The sequence below is a fragment of the Apodemus sylvaticus genome, chromosome 1 (genome assembly GCF_947179515.1).
Source record: "Apodemus sylvaticus chromosome 1, mApoSyl1.1, whole genome shotgun sequence".
Classification (NCBI taxonomy): domain Eukaryota; kingdom Metazoa; phylum Chordata; class Mammalia; order Rodentia; family Muridae; genus Apodemus; species Apodemus sylvaticus.
The window spans coordinates 197,612,229-197,629,121 of NC_067472.1; the positions used below are offsets into that span (position 1 = coordinate 197,612,229).

General features: G+C 40.2%; 1 protein-coding gene across 1 annotated transcript in view; it reads right to left on the bottom strand.

Moving 5' to 3' along the window:
* Window positions 1-16,893, bottom strand: part of LOC127669838 (STAM-binding protein-like) — a gene marked incomplete at its 3' end in the record, with an annotated part of 68,162 nt that overhangs the window by 6,108 nt on the left and 45,161 nt on the right. The gene's annotated exons all lie outside the window — the stretch shown is intronic.

Sequence of the window (16,893 nt, forward strand, 5' to 3'; positions counted from 1 at the left end):
CTACACTTATTCCATAGAATCCACCTTGATGAAGCCAGCTGTGGTTATGCTCAATCATATGGAGCATTTATGATAGATCTGTGAGGCTGTGAATAAATCCTTCAGGTAATAAGAGGATGCAGAGAGCACAAATACATACACAGTATCTTATCTCAGGGTCAGACTACCACAATCTGTCCACAATCTTGCAATGTTTTAAATATGAGGGAGACCCATGTGGTTGCTGAACTGCAGGGAAAGTTCAGAAATTTTTTAACAACATCTGACAGATACATATGGAAATATTGCTCTGTCTCCACATGCTGACAAGACAGTCAGGTTGTCAAGACAGATAAAAGCAGCACTCATCTTATGAGGTTCTCTTATCACAGCATAGCCAGCAGATCAATGGAAGCAGAAGACTGAGAACATGGCAGGAGATTCAGGATTCCGTGTGGGGCCCAGTGTTCCAGACTTGAGGCACCTGTCCAGCACCTCTGCCTTACCTTACTGGTGAGCTTCAGTCTCACTCCTGTTTTCCTGACCCAGATGCAATTTGATCAACTTCTATACAAGGCTTTTCCAAGTAAGAAAACGATGATGACTCACCTGGCCATTCTAAGGTGCCAGTTTCTGAAGCCTCCTTGGCAGCTGGTGATGTTGTTTGAGCTGCTTCATCACAGGCTTCCTTTCCTGAAGGCACCACTGTTGGGCTGAAAGTTCCAGTTGTTACTGAATAAGGCTGAGCTTCCTTTGATGAAATTGGTGCTCCAGCGCCCACCTCCCACCTTGTTTTTTTTTCTTGAGAACCATACCGTTTTAGAAAAGGAAAGGAAGCCCATTTTGAAATTCGTGTTCTGGTCTTCTTTTCTTCTTTCAAGAATGATGCCTTCTTGGACAGTTCTTCTTCCTTCTTCTTCTGTAGGAAAGGGAAAGAATTTAGGCCACTACTTCAAATTTTGGAAGAAACGTCTTTTCAGCCCAGATATGAACAAAGTGTAGTTCCGTTAAAGTCTGACATTTCAGCCTAGGGCATGTATCCCTGGTGTTTTGGAAAATCCATTCTTCTACCTTACTCTTTTCCTGTTTTTAATAAAGTTAGGTCTCAGTCTTCTTAGTATGCCACGACATTGTGTGTGTGTGTGTGTGTGTGTGTGCATGTTCATGTGTGTTGATTGGATTACAGAGGGAGCCCTTTCATTGACTCACACTTCAAAGACACTGCACAAGACAGTCCTGGGATCAGACTGTGTAGATGTCACACAGTCCTCCTATATCCATGCTTCCCCTCACACTGACCTTTTCTGTCAAGTAAACGAAATGTTCTTCAGAATATTCATTTAACAGGTCTCTCTTCAGCTCCTCAGCCCTTACAAAAATCTGTTTTATTGTCTGCAATACAAAACCAAAATGGATAATTAGAACAGTGCTAATGTTAGAAAAGAGAGAAAGAATAGAAGATGGCAGGGGCAGCAGTATCTCGTGCATGTCTTGAATGCAATTCCCAGCCATACCCTCTGTACAGAATTCCTGAAACAGCACTGCCCACCCCCCATGCCCCCACCCCCCGCTTCCTTCTAGTGTCATCATCTGTGTCTCTTTGGTGAGCAGTTGTGTTCTGCTTTGGAGATATTTGGTCAGTCACATTGAGAATGAAAACCTACCTTGAGGATATTTGATTTTTTGTAAATCTCCACAACGTCTTTGTACTTTTTATCTGCAGGGAGCTTTTCCACATAGAGTCTAAAGGAACAGAGCAGAGAGACTAAGCTGTGCAGAGAAACTAAAATGTCTAAATGAGTCCCTAAGGAATCTTGGACTCTGTTGTCACTGCTTCAGAAGTTACGGGTATTTAATAAGGCACACCCTGAGATCCCACATCAATTTCCATTACTTAGACTGGAGAAAAACTATCAAACTTCTTCCATGATACTGGCACATTCAGCAAACATTAGTTGTCAATAAGCATAGTTAAAATGATACAGTGCAGGTTGGTCATTTCAACACCCAGGAGGCACCAGATAGACCCACAATCCTTGAGGAAACAGGTTGTAATCCTGGACTTCATACTAGGAAATAAACACAGTGGTCTGAGTCTTTCATTCCCAATATTAATCTTTGCCCACATAGCACTTTTGTTTATTGCTACCTGGGAGTGTACCACCTTACCTCAGACATCACTAGGTAATGAGAGGAGATACTGAGGGTGCTCAGTTCTAGGTGGTGATGTTCCCTGGGTACCTAGTCTCATGATGCTAGTAAACTGCTTCAACCCTTATGTCTGTCCAAGATTCAAGATTCACTGCCTTGTCAAAAACTCTTCTTGAGAAGAGGATATGACCAGAAACTCAGTCTGGGAAGCTGATGTATGGGAGAACTTGTGACTTTTTGGTAAGAGAGATTTGTTATTGGAGAAGGGAAAAAATGAGAGTAGATTTTTTATGATCTCAAGAGAATGCCTTCATTTTATGGGAAACCACCAGTGGAAAACCAAGAGAAACCCTGTTGTAGTATTTGTACAACAAAGGGAATGCAAACTGTGGTACCTCAACTCATCTGTAAATCTAAGCTCTCTAGTTGTGGAACAGTAATTGACGTACCTACTAAACATTCAGTCTTCTGAAGATCAATTAAATCATGTCCAGAAAACCCCTCCCTATACTATATATATATATATATATATATATATATATATATATATATATATATATATATATATATATATATCCTTATATTCTGTTTCACAAAATTTAAGGCCAACTAGGATTAGTGAGACTTTTCCATCTTCCCCTTACTAAAGTCAAAGCACCCTTGTCACTGAGGCTGTAAGAACTATTTCATGGTGACAGCTTTACAATCTATTTTTCACTCTTCTTATGCAATACAATGAATAGTTTGGAGAAATTCCTAAGGATGGTTAACCACACTGAAGCTAGGTAGTCAACAATCCTCTGGTGACTGTGAAGCTACAGGAATGCCTACCTCTCTCCCATAGAACTCAATAAGTGTGGCCACCCATCAGAGACAAATCTGTGGCTGTTTACATCAGGGGAGATTTGAAAATCAAAAATAGCTATCAGTTCAGATACACACTGATTTTCAGCCCTCTTTTCTTCCACTATGAGCTGGACCTTGTGTGCCATTATATTTCCTTATTTATAACACCACCACCTTTGTTCCTCATATCTTTGAATCACAAGAAAAAGTCTGTGTGGGCAGTTCCAGAAATCTGATGAAAAGATTACATCCTCAAGTTCTATAGCTGTCAACAAAGAAGAAAACCCTGAATAAAACAGCAGACTGAGCAAAAAAACGAGTTCCAGAAAAGGAGTAGAAACTGCAGGTTCTCACGTGAGGTACTTGTGGTAGAGCACAAAGGCTGCTTCCTTTTGTCCACATTGATCAAGGTCAGCTGCCATTTTATAGAAGTTTTTGCTTAGGCTCACGTAAAATGCCCACGAAACATTGTTGTTTATTTCAATGTTCTGCCCAAGAGCACTTAACAGTTGGAACCTCTCTTGGGGAAGAAGAGTGGCATTATCATGCCTGGCGATGTTCTAAGACAAAAAGGAAAAGACAGGAAACATCAAAACACTTTGTCTGGCATGCTGGCATTTCAGCTCTCTAGCACATTAATGGCTTTGCCCACAGACACACACACACACACACACACATACACACATATACACACACACACAATTGTGTATGTATATCTGTGTCAGATTCACAAACCTCTCTCCCTGAAGAAATTAGAGTGAATAGAACACCCCTTGTGTCAATTCAGCTTCATACATTTAGTGAATAATCCCACCTTGGGATTTCCTATTATGCTAGTAAAGTGGTAGATTTGGGATTAGGGATGCCTGTTACCATTGAAAAACATATTGCAAAGGAGCTCTGAGGGAATGTTCAACTTAAGAAGCCGGCTTACAAATAGGTTATTTATTGAAATCAGGACCAGAAGACTTCACATAGCTGTGAGTGGTTGTGTACAAATAGGAGGGTTATGCATTTGCATGATCATGAGGAATGAAAACTAAGTTCCTGATGTTTAAGAGGTTCAGAAATTAAGGCTGAGAATCTTCAGTAGGCCATACAAGGCTTTGGGAACTCTGAGCACCTTGGACCATAGCATTGTACAAGGCTGTCTTGGGTTAGAATGTTTCAGAGCAGTATTCAATATAGTGTAACGACTAACTGGACAGAGCATTGACCTGTTTTCTCTGATCCCAGTGGCAATATAAAGAAAAATTGATATATGAGGAGTTGGGTGAAAACATTTGAGGATTACTAGTCTAAACACACAAAAAAGACATTGAGATTTTAAATTTGCCTCAAAGAATTCCATGCAAATTACCTTTATTTGTAACTGTGTTGAGACCACACTTGTTGTTCCTGTACACAAAGACTCGTCATTGCATAGACTCTGTTGGTCTGAGTGCCTAGGGTTCAGGAGGTTCCCACCTGTCACAAGATGAACAATAAGTTAGGAAAGGAGATACTTTGCTTCTCTGTGAATTAATGTTATATTACATTAATATATGCATTGCTAAATAAACCACTGTGCCATAGTAAGTCAATCTCCATTGAAAATTCCTGGTAATCCCCTACAATGCTGCATAAAGCCATTCCAGGACCAGGGCTCTCTTCTTCCTCTCCTAGTTTCTTCTTGGGAATGATTTGATATGTGACAGGACAGAGAAGTGGGAGGGGGTTGATTGGGGAACAGTCAAATGCAAGAGGGCTTATGGGATTATGCTGAGGGGCAAACAGGGAAAGGGAAAATCATATATAATATAAACAAAGAATATAGAAAATAACAAAAGAGAAAATTCCTATAAATGATAAGTTTCAATTTATTTCTTTTTTTAATTTTTTTATTCGGTTTATTTTTTATTTACATTTCAAATGATTTCCCCTTCCGTAGCCCCCACACTCCCAAAAAGTCCTGTAAGCCCCCTTCTCTCCCCCTGTCCTCCCACCTACCCCTTCCGACTTCCCCATTCTGGTTTTGCTGAATACGGCTTCATTGAGTCTTTCCAGAACAAGGGGCCACTCTTCCTTTCTTCTTGTACCTCATTTGATGTGTAGATTATGTTTTGGGTAATCCAGGTTTCTAGGTTAATATCCACTTATTAGTGAGTGCATACCATGATTCATCTTTTGAGTCTGGGTTACCTCACTTAGTATGATGTTCTCTAGGTCCATCCATTTGCCTAAGAATTTTATGAATTCATTGTTTCTAATGGCTGAATAGTACTCCATTGTGTAGATATACCACATTTTTTGCATCCACTCTTCTGTTGAGGGACACCTGGGTTCTTTCCAGCATCTGGCAATTATAAATAGGGCTGCTATGAACATAGTAGAGTATGTATCCTTATTACATGGTGGGGAATCCTCTGGGTATATGCCCAGGAGTGGTATAGCAGGATCTTCTGGAAGTGAGGTGCCCAGTTTTCGGAGGAATCGACAGATTGATTTCCAGAGTGGTTGTACCAATTTGCAACCCCACCAGCAGTGGAGGAGTGTTCCTCTTTCTCCGCACCCTCTCCAACACCCGCTATCTCCGGAATTTTTAATCTTAGCCATTCTGACTGGTGTAAGGTGAAATCTCAGGGTTGTTTTGATTTGCATTTCCCTAATGACCAATGAAGTTGAGCATTTTTTAAGATGCTTCTCCGCCATCCGAAGTTCTTCAGGTGAGAATTCTTTGTTTAACTCTGTACCCCATTTTTTAATAGGGTTGTTTGCTTTTCTGGAGTCTAACCTCTTGAGTTCTTTATATATATTGGATATTAGCCCTCTATCTGATGTAGGATTGGTGAAGATCTTTTCCCAATTTGTTGGTTGCCGATTTGTCCTCTTGATGGTGTCCTTTGCCTTACAGAAACTTTGTAATTTTATGAGGTCCCATTTGTCAATTCTTGCTCTTAGAGCATACGCTATTGGTGTTCTCTTCAGAAACTTTCTCCCTGTACCGATGTCCTCAAGGGTCTTCCCCAGTTTCTTTTCTATTAACTTCAGAGTGTCTGGCTTTATGTGGAGGTCCTTGATCCATTTGGATTTGAGCTTGGTACAAGGAGACAAGGATGGATCAATTTGCATTCTTCTGCATGCTGCCCTCCAGTTGAACCAGCACCATTTGTTGAAAAGGCTATCTTTTTTCCATTGGATGTTTTCAGCCTCTTTGTCGAGGATCAAGTGGCCATAGGTGTGTGGGTTCATTTCTGGATCTTCAATCCTGTTCCATTGATCCTCCTGCCTGTCACTGTACCAATACCATGCAGTTTTTAACACTATTGCTCTGTAGTATTGCTTGAGGTCAGGGATACTAATTCCCCCAGAATTTCTTTTGTTGCTGAGAATAGTTTTATCTATCCTGGGTTTTTTGTTGTTCCAGATGAATTTGATAATTGCTCTTTCTAACTCTGTGAAGAATTGAGTTGGGATTTTGATGGGTATTGCATTGAATCTGTAGATTACTTTTGGCAAAATGGCCATTTTAACTATATTGATTCTACCGATCCATGAGCATGGGAGGTTTTCCCATTTTTTGAGGTCTTCTTCCATTTCCTTCTTCAGAGTCTTGAAGTTCTTGTCATACAGATCTTTCACATGTTTGGTAAGAGTCACTCCAAGATACTTTATACTATTTGTGGCTATTGTGAAGGGGGTCATTTCCCTAATTTCTTTCTCAGCCTGCTTATCCTTTGAGTATAGGAAGGCCACTGATTTGCTTGAGTTGATTTTATAACCTGTCACTTTGCTGAAGTTGTTTATCAGCTGTAGGAGTTCTCTAGTGGAGTTTTTTGGGTCACTTAGGTAGACTATCATGTCATCTGCAAATAATGATAGTTTGACTTCTTCCTTTCCGATTTGTATCCTTTTGACCTCCTTATGTTGTCGAATTGCCTGAGCTAGTACCTCAAGTACAATACTGAAAAGATAAGGAGAAAGGGGGCAGCCCTGTCTAATCCCTGATTTTAGTGGGATTGCTTCAAGTTTCTCTCCATTTAGTTTGATGCTGGCTACCGGTTTGCTGTATATTGCTTTTACTATGTTTAGGTATGGGCCTTGAATTCCTGTTCTTTCCAAGACTTTAAGCATGAAAGGATGCTGAATTTTGTCAAATGCTTTTTCAGCATCCAATGAAATGACCATGTGGTTTTTTTCTTTGAGTTTGTTTATGTAGTGGATTGCATTGATAGATTTCCGTATATTGAACCAACCCTGCATTGCCAGGATAAATCCTACTTGATCATGGTGGATGATCGTTTTTGATGTGTTCTTGGATTCGGTTGGCAAGAATTTTATTGAGTATTTTTGCATCGATGTTCATAAGGGAAATTGGTCTGAAGTTCTCTTTCTTTGTTGGATCTTTGTGTGATTTTGGTATCAGCGTAATTGTGGCTTCATAGAAGGAATTGGGTAGTGTTCCTTCTGTTTCTATTTTGTGGAATAATTTGAAGAGTATTGCTGTTAAATCTAATTGGTCCAAAGCTTCAATTAATTTCATTATGTCCCTGTTTAGTTTCTATTTTCCTGATCGGTCCGTTGAGGAAAGTGCAGTGTTGAAGTCACCCACAATTATTGTGTTAGGTGCAATGTGTGCTTTGAGCTTTAATAAAGTTTCTTTTACGAATGAGGGTGCCCTTGCATTTGGAGCATAGATGTTCAGGATTGAGAGTTCTTCTTGTTGTATTTTTCCTTTGACCAGCAAGAAGTGTCCCTCAGGGTCTCTTTTGATGACTTTGGGTTGAAAGTCAGTTTTATCTGATATTAAAATGGCTACCCCAGCTTGTTTCCTGAGACCATTTATTTCAATTATAATTGTAAGTGTATTATTCTGCAATTTGGGTTGTGTCTACCATCCTACTTCAGTCACTTAATTGTAGGATTAAAAGCCTGTATCTCCATGGCCCCCTAGTGCTAAGGTGGTATATTGTCACAAGTAGTGCTGGCACTGGCACTTCTTTTAAAGATTTTGCCTGGAGGACCATAGTATGTAATATAGTTTCTTTGTGTCCTAGACATGACACACAGTCACATTTTCTGTCCTGAAATTTCCATTCAAACCATAAAGATCTGGTCCATGAGGGTTATACTCTGAGTCCCCAGTAGGACACAGCTGCCAATCCTGGCAGGCCAGACAGGACAACCCTTTCCATAGAGGGTTGGCAGTTGTGGCAGCTAGTTTCCCTCCCATCACAACACTGCTACTGAAGAGGTTAATGTGGAAACTGAGTGCAGGATAGCTACCACAATGAGACATCTTGGCTTTGAGTGTTCCTGTGAACACCCCAGCTCTCTGTCTGCTTTTCTGGAAGACCTCTCATGAACTACCTGGGTGTGTTATCTACACTGTTCTCTCCTATGCACTCTACCTCTAGGTGGGCTCAGAACCCAGCCTGTTAGTTTTGCTACTATGGAATGTGAAGATACTTTAGTGGAAGATAGAATGCTCTGTCCAAAATCATGAGCTCAGATATATCAGAGCCAAAACTAACACTAGGGCACCAGATTCTAGTTCAGTACATTCCCTATGCTTCCACACTTTCTGGACTTCTCAAAATATATGGGGATATCAGCTAAAGAAATGTGTAGATTTCTTTCCTTTCCAGACATTTTAAGGTTTGTAATATGAGCAAAGTTTGGGAAAATAGGTTTGTCCTTATCATAAGGACCCCAAATTGATTCAGGTGTTGATTGGCTAGTAGGTAGAATAGTATCATGAAACTGGTAGTGATGTCCAAAAATATAAGAAGGGACAATTCATACTGCTCAAAGGAAAAGACTTATGCTCTGAACATAAGGGCACCCACATTCATAAAAGCAACTTTAATAAAGCTCAAAGCACACATTGCACCCAACACGATAATAGTGGGAGATTTCAGCACCGCACTGCCAAAAATGATCAAATCATGGAATCAGAAACTAAACAGAGATACTGTGAAACTAACTGAAGTTATAGACCAACTGGATCTAACAGATATTTATAGAACATTCCACCATAAAGCAAAAGAATATACCTTCTTCTCAGCACCTCATGGTACCTTATCCAAAATTGACCATATAATTGGTTACAGAGCAAGTCTCAACAGATATAGAAATATTGAAATTATTTCAGGTATCTTATCAGATCACCATGGCCTAAGGCTGGTCTTAAGCTCAAACAACAACAATGGAAAACACACATATACATGGACTTTGAACAATGCTCTTCTCAACGATAGCTTGGTCAAGGAAGAAATAAAGAAATTAAAGACTTTTTAGAATTCAATGAAAATGAAGACACATCATACTAAAATTTATGAGACACAATGAAAGCAGTGCTAAGAGAAAAGCTCATAGCTCTAAGTGCCTCCAAAAAAGGAATGGAGAGAGCTTACACTAACAGTTTGACAGCGCACTTGAAGGCTCTAGAAGAAAAGGAAGCAAATACCCCCAAGAGGAGTAGACTGCAGTAAATAATCAAACTTAGATCCAAAATCAACCAAGCAGAAGTAAAAAGAGTTATACAAAGAATCAACAAAACAAGGATCTGGTTCTTTGAGAAAATCAAGATAGATAAACCCTTAGCCAGACTAACCAGGGGGCATGGAGACAGCATCCAAATTAATAAAATCAGGAATGATTAGGGAGACATAACCACAGGAGCTGTGGAAATTCAAAAAATCATCAGATCCTAGTACAAGAGTTTATACTCAACAAAGTTTGAAAACCTGGATGAAATGGATAGCTTTCAAGATACATAGCAGGTGTCAATGTCAAAACAGGATCAGATAAACCATATAAATAGTCCCATAAGCCCTGAAGAAATAGAAGCAGTCATGAGTATTTTCCCTTCAAAAAAAGGCCCAGGACCAGATGAGTTTAGTGGGGAATTCTATCAGATCTTCAAAGAAGAATTAATTCCGATAATCTTCAAACATTTCCACGAAATAGAAACTCAAGGAACACTACCGAACTCATTCTATGAAGCCAAAATCACACTTATACCTAAACCAAACCAAAAATATTGAACAACACCCTGACCAACGGAATCCAAGAATGCATCAGAACTATATAATTAACCATGATCATTTAGGCTTCATCCCAGTGAGGCTGGGATGGTTCAACATACAGAAATCCGTCATTCTAATTTACTACATTAACAATCCAAAGGAAAAAAAAAAAACAATGATTATTTCATTAGATGCTGAAAAGGCTTTTGACAAAATTCAGCATCCCTTCATGATAAAAGACTTGGAGAGATTGGGAATCCAAAGCCCATACCTAAACATAGTGAAAACAATATACTGCATACTGAAGAATTGAAGACCCAGAAAAGAATCCACACACCTCTAGTCACTTGATATTTGACAAAGGAGCTAAAAAACATCCAGTGGAAAAAAGACAGCATTTAAAGAAAATGGTGCTGGATCAACTGGAGGTCTGCATGCAAAAAAATGTAAATTGACCCATTCTAACTAATCAGCATCAAACTAAATGGAGAGAAACTTAAAGCAATCAGACTAAAATTGGGGACCAAAAAAGGCTGGCCACTCTTTCCCTATCTATTCATCATAGTACTTGAAGTCTTAGCCAGAGCAATCAGGCAGCAAAAAGAGGTCAAAGGTATACAAATTGGAAAGGAAGAAGTCAAACTATCAATATTTGCTGATGATATGATAGTATACTTAAGCAACTCCAAGACTTACACCAGAGAACTCCTAAAGCTGAGAAACAACTTCAGCAAAGTGGCTGGATATAAAATTAACTCAAACAAATCAGTAGCCTTCCTCTACTCAAAGGATAAACAAGATGAGACAGAAATTAGGGAAATGACACCCTTCACAATAGTACCAAATAATATTTCACACCTAGGTGTGAACCTGACGAAGCAAGTGAAGTGTCTATATGAGAAGAACTTTAAGCCTCTGAAGAAAGAAATCGAAGAAAGTCTCAGAAGATGGAAAGATCTCCCATGTTCATGGATTTGCAGGATCAATATAGTATAAATGGCCATCTTGCCGAAAGCAATCCACAGATTCAATGCAATCCTCATCAAAATTCCAAATCAGTTCTTCATAGATCTAGAAAGAGCAATTCACAAATTCATCTGGAATAACAAAAAAACCAGGATAGCAAAAATTATTCTTCACAAAAAAAGATATTCTGGGGAAATCACCATCCCTAACCTCAAGCTCTACTACAGAGCAATAGTGATAAAAACTGTTTGGTATTGGTATGCAGACAGGCAGGAAGATCAATGGAATAGAATTGAAGACCCAGAAAAGAATCCACACACCTATGGTCACTTGATATTTGACAAAGAAGCTAAACAACATCCAGTGGACAAAAGAGAGCATTTAAAAAAAAATGGTGCTGGATCAACTGGAGGTCTGCATGCAGAAAAATGCAAATGGACCCATTCTTATCTCCTTGTCTAAAGCTCAAATCCAAGTGGATCTACAGATAAAACCAAGGATCTACAGATAAAATCAGACACACTGAAGCTTATAGAGAAGAAGTGGTGACAAACCTTGAACACATGGTCTCAGGGGCAAAGTTTCTGAGCAGAACACCAATGGCTTATGCTCTAAGAACAAGAATCAACAAATGGGACCTCATAAAACTGCAAAGCTTCTGTAAGGCAAAGGACACAGTCAATAGGACAAAATGGCAACCAAAAAAATGGGAAAAGATCTTTACTAACCCTGCATCGATAGAAGGCTTATATCCATGTATACAAAGAATTGAAGACTTTAGTCTCCAGAGAATCAAATGACCCTATTAAAAAATTGGGTACAGAGCTAAACAGGGAATTCTCAACTGAGGAAACTCAAATGACTCTAAAGCACCTAAAGAAATGTTCAGCATCCTTAGCTATCAGGGAAATGCAAATCAAAACAACCCTGGGATTGCACCTTACACCAGTCAGAATGGCTAAGATGAAAAACTCTGGGGTCAGCAGATGCTGGAGAGGATGTGGAGAAAGAAGAACACTTCTCCATTGTTGGTGGGATTGCAAGCTGGTAAAACCACTCTGGAAATTAGTTTGGTGATTCCTCAGAAAATTAAACATAGTACTATCTGAGGACCCAGCTATACCACTCTTGGTCATGTACCCAGAAGATGTTCCTACATGTAATATGGACACATGCTCCAATATGTTCTTAGCAATTTTATTTATAATAGCCAGAACCTAGATAGAACCCTGATGCCCCTCAACAGAGGAATGGATACAGAAGATGTGGTATATGTACACAATGTAGTACTATTCAGCCATTAGAAACAATGAATTCATGAAATTCTTAGGCAAATGGATGGAACTAGAACGTGTCACCCTGAGCAAGGTAACCCAGTCACAAGAACACACATGGTATGCACTCACTAATAAGCCGTTGCTAGTCCAAAGCTCAGAAGAAACAATTTACAATTCACCTAGCACAGGAAGCTCAAGAAGTAGGAGGGCTTAACTGAGGGTGCTACGGTTCCTCTGAAAAAGGGAACATAATACTCACAGGAGCAATAAGGGAGACAAGACATTGAAGTAAAGGCCACCCAGAGACTGCCCTACCTGGAGATTCATCCTATAAACAGTCACCAAACTCCGACACTATGACAAGAAGTATGTACAAAAGGAGCATGCCATGGCTGTCTCCAGAGGGGCCCTGCCAGAGCCCTACTAATACAAAGGCAGAAACTAGCAACCAACTACTGGACTGGGCATGGGGTGTCCAATGCAGGATCTGGAGGGTGGTCTGGAGGAGCTGAAGGGGTTTACACCCCAGGGGAAGAACAATGACTTCAGCCACCCAGACACCCCAAGACTCCCAGGGACTGAACCATCAACCAAGAGGTACATATGGTTCCAGGAAAAAATGTGGCATAGGAATGTGTTGTTGGGCATCAGTTGCAGGAGTGGTCTTTGGTCAGGTAAAGGCTCAATAGAGGCCCCCCCAAAAGGGAAACCGACAGAGGTGGGGAGGAGGTGGAAGTGTGACAGGTAGAGGGGCATATACATGGATGCAGTGGGTGGGAGGAAGGGTTGGGAATCTTTGGGGAGGGAGCTTTTGGGAGGGTAGAAATTGGGAAAGGTTTTATCATCCGCAGCGTAAATGAAGAAGATACTCAATTTAAAAAAAGAAATTGAATTTGAGCTGATGCATGCTTGAAACCTTTACCCTTATGTCCTTGTTTCTTTGTTATAGGAACATACTCTGTTGGCTACTGAAACAGAAACAAATACCAACTCAGCCACAAACCCCTTGACCTACAATATTTCTCATTGGCCAGTTATACCTGCCAGATATGCTAGGGCAGTGGTGTCAGAGAACCTCTAGGAATAATATAAAAATGTCTGATTTGACTTAAGGCCCAATTAATGAGACAGAATATATACAAGACACTGCTTATGTGACAAAAACATAGAGTCTAGATGACCAGAGATCTAGTTTAAAATCAAATCCTACTGGTCTAAAAAATTAAATAAAAGAAACAATCTAGCAGTCCAATTCTTCTAATCCCAATGTTCAATGCCCTATTCAGCCATTATAAGAAAAGATTCCTTCTTCACCAAGTGTGAACATAGTGTCCAATACCAAGATATAATGGAGAAAGAGAGAGAGAGAGAGAGAGAGAGAGACAGAGAGAGAGAGAGAGAGACAGAGAGAGAGACAGAGAGAGAGAGAGAGAGAGAGAGAGAGAGAGACAGAGAGACAGAGAGACAGAGAGACAGAGAAACAGAGACAGAGAGACAGAGAGAGAGGTAAAGAGAGAGGCAGACAGACACAGACAGTGACAGAGACAGACAGAGCAACAAAAACAGAGAGAAACACTCAGACAGAGACAGGGAATGAAAGACACAGACCTATGTGATGTGTCTCCATCAATCCCCCTATCAGTCCCATTCATATATCAGGGAACTGTGCAGAATAGGAGGACAAAATAATGTCAAAGCAGACAGAATGAAAGAAAAGAAGAACAGAGCCCTCCAATTGATCTGAGCAGAGCTAGCATGAACTGGGAGAAGCAGAAAGCACTGGGCCTACACAGATCCTTTGCAGGACAGCTGCAAAAATATGTAGCTTCCTTTTTTCTTTTTTTTCTAGATAGTGTTTCTCTGTATATCCCAGGCTCTCATAGAACTCACTCTGTAGACCAGGCTGGCCTCCAACTGGGAAATCCACTTGTATTTGCCTCCCAAGTACTGGGATTAAAAGTGTGTGCCACCACTGCCTGCTTCTCTGCAAAACCTCCCATGAGCTACCTGGGTCCTTTCTCTATACTGTGCTCCCTTAAGCACTCTGCATCTACTTGTGCTCACAGGTCAACCTGTTAGTTTTGCTGCTATAGAATGTGAAGATCCCTATAGTGGAAGAGGAAATGCTCTGTCCAAAATCATAATCTCAGATATATCAAAGCCAAAACTGACACTAGGTCACCAGATTTTAGTTCAGTACATTCCCTATGCTTCTACACTGTTTGGACTTCTCAAAATATGGGCATATCAGCTAAAGAAATGTTCCCATTTCTTTCCATACAATACATTGTAAGGTTTGTAATGTGAACACAGTTTGGGGAAACAGGTTTGTCCTTATCATAAGGACCTCAACATGGTTCATATTTTGATTGGCTAGTAGGTGGAATAGTATCATGAAACTGTACTGGTAGCTCTGGTCCAAGAATTCCTGGTTGGAGAGACACAGTCTCATTGTGATATACAACCAAGTCTTTATTGATTCCTGTCTTATTTTTGTAGCTTTATAATTCCTTGTGGTTACAAAGATTATACAATGTCTAGTAAGGTAAATGAGTATAAAGCTTGGAAATTCGATTTAGCTTGATCCCTAATACTAAATAGAATCTAGAATACCACAATGACTCCAGCTTAAAGTCAGAGTAAAACGAAATCCCTAGCACATTTGGCACCTGTCAACCACAATTGCTCAGAAAAATTTCTATTTCATTGTAATAATAATTTGACTTTATAGCCAGAGATTGCCTATAATTCATCATTCTTTCTAGAATGGGTATAAACTAGCATCAATCCCTCTCCCTATGCCACCTGCGTGCTAGAATTTTACTCTTGAACCCAGACATTGCACTAAGATTTGGTTCTACAATATATGCATAGAATGCTTATTTTCTAATTGTAAAGCATCATCAGTGTTTAGGGACTCAGAAGATGATAAACATGAAAGGTGTTTTCCTGATAAGCTGGCCCTCCTAGTAACATCCTGTGCCAGCCTAGGGATCCTTCCGGATCTCTTGACCTATATGTTCATTAAACCACAAGCAGAAGACTGATCACATGGCAGGAGATTCAGGATTCTCTGTGGGGTCCAGTGTTCCTGACTTGACCTGTCCAGCACCTCTGCCTTAAATTACTGGTGAGCTTCAGTCTCAATCCTGTTTTCCTGAGCCAGATGCATTTGGAACCACTTCTATACAAGGCTTGTCCTAGTGAGAAACCTGTGGTGACTCACCTGGATGTTCTAAGGTGCCAAGTTCTGCAGCCTCCTTGGCAGCTGGTGATGTTGTTGGAGCTGCTTCTTTGCAGGCTTTCTTTCCTGAAGGCACCACTGTTGGACTGAAGGTTCCAGTTGTTACTGAATAAGGCTGAGCTTCCTTTGATGAAATTAGTGCTCCAGGGCCCTCCTCCCCACCTTGTTTATTTTTCTTGAGAACCATACCGTTTTTGAAAAGGAGAGGAAGCCCATTTTGAAAGTCGTGTTCTGATCTTTTGTTTTTCCTCCAAGAATGATGCCTTCCTGGACAGTTCTTCTTCTTTCTTCTGCAGGAAAGGAAAAGAATTTAGGCCACTACTTCAAATTTTGGAAGAAACGTCTTTTCAGCCCAGATATGAACAAAGTGTAGTTTCGTTAAAGTCTGACATTTCAGTCTAGGGCCTTGTATCCCTGGTGTTTTGGAAAATCCATTCTTCTACCTTACTCTTTTCCTGTTTTTAATAAAGTTAGGTCTCAGTCTTCTTAGTATACCATGACATTGTATGTGTCTGTCTGTGTGTGTGTGTATGTGTGTGTTTGTGTGTGTGTGTGTGTTCATGTGTGTTGATTGGACTACAGAGGGCATGTGGAGCCCTTTCATTGACTCACACACTTCAAAGACACGGAAGAAGACAGTCCTGGGTACAGAGTGAGTAGTTGTCACACAGTCCTCCTATATCCATGCTTCTCCTCACACTAACCTTTTCTGTCAAGTAAACAAGATGTTCTTCAGTGTATTCATTGATCAGGTCTCTCTTCAGCTCCTCAGCCCTTACAAAAATCTGTTTTGTTGTCTGCAATACAAAACCAAAATGGATAATTAGAACAGTGCTCATGTCAGAAAAGAGAGAAAGAAAAGAGGTTGTCAGGGGCAGCAGTATCTCATGCATGACTTGGACCCCATTCCCAGCCACCCCCTCTATACAGAATTCCTGAAGCAGCATTGCCCCCCATTCCTTCTAGTGCCATCATCTGTGGCTTTTCTGTGAGCAGCTGTGTTCTGCTCTGGAGTTTTTGGTGAGCCACATTGAGAATGAAAACCTACCTTGAGAATATTTGATTTTTTATAAATCTCCACAACGTCTTTGTACTTTTTATCTGCAGGGAGCTTTTCCACATAGAGTCTAAAGGAATAGAGCAGAGAGACTAAGCTGTGCAGAGAAATTAAAATGTCTAAATGAGTCCCTGAGGAAATTTGGACTCTGTAGTCACTGCTTTAGAAGTTACTGGTGTTTAATAAGGTACACCATGAGATCCCACATCCATTTCCATTACTGAGACTGGAGAAAGAATATCAAAATTCTTCCATGAAACTGGCACATTCAGCAAACATTAGCAGCCTATAAGCATAGTTAATGTGACACAGTGCCAGTTGGTCATTTCAACACCCAGGAGGCATCAGATAGACCCACAGATC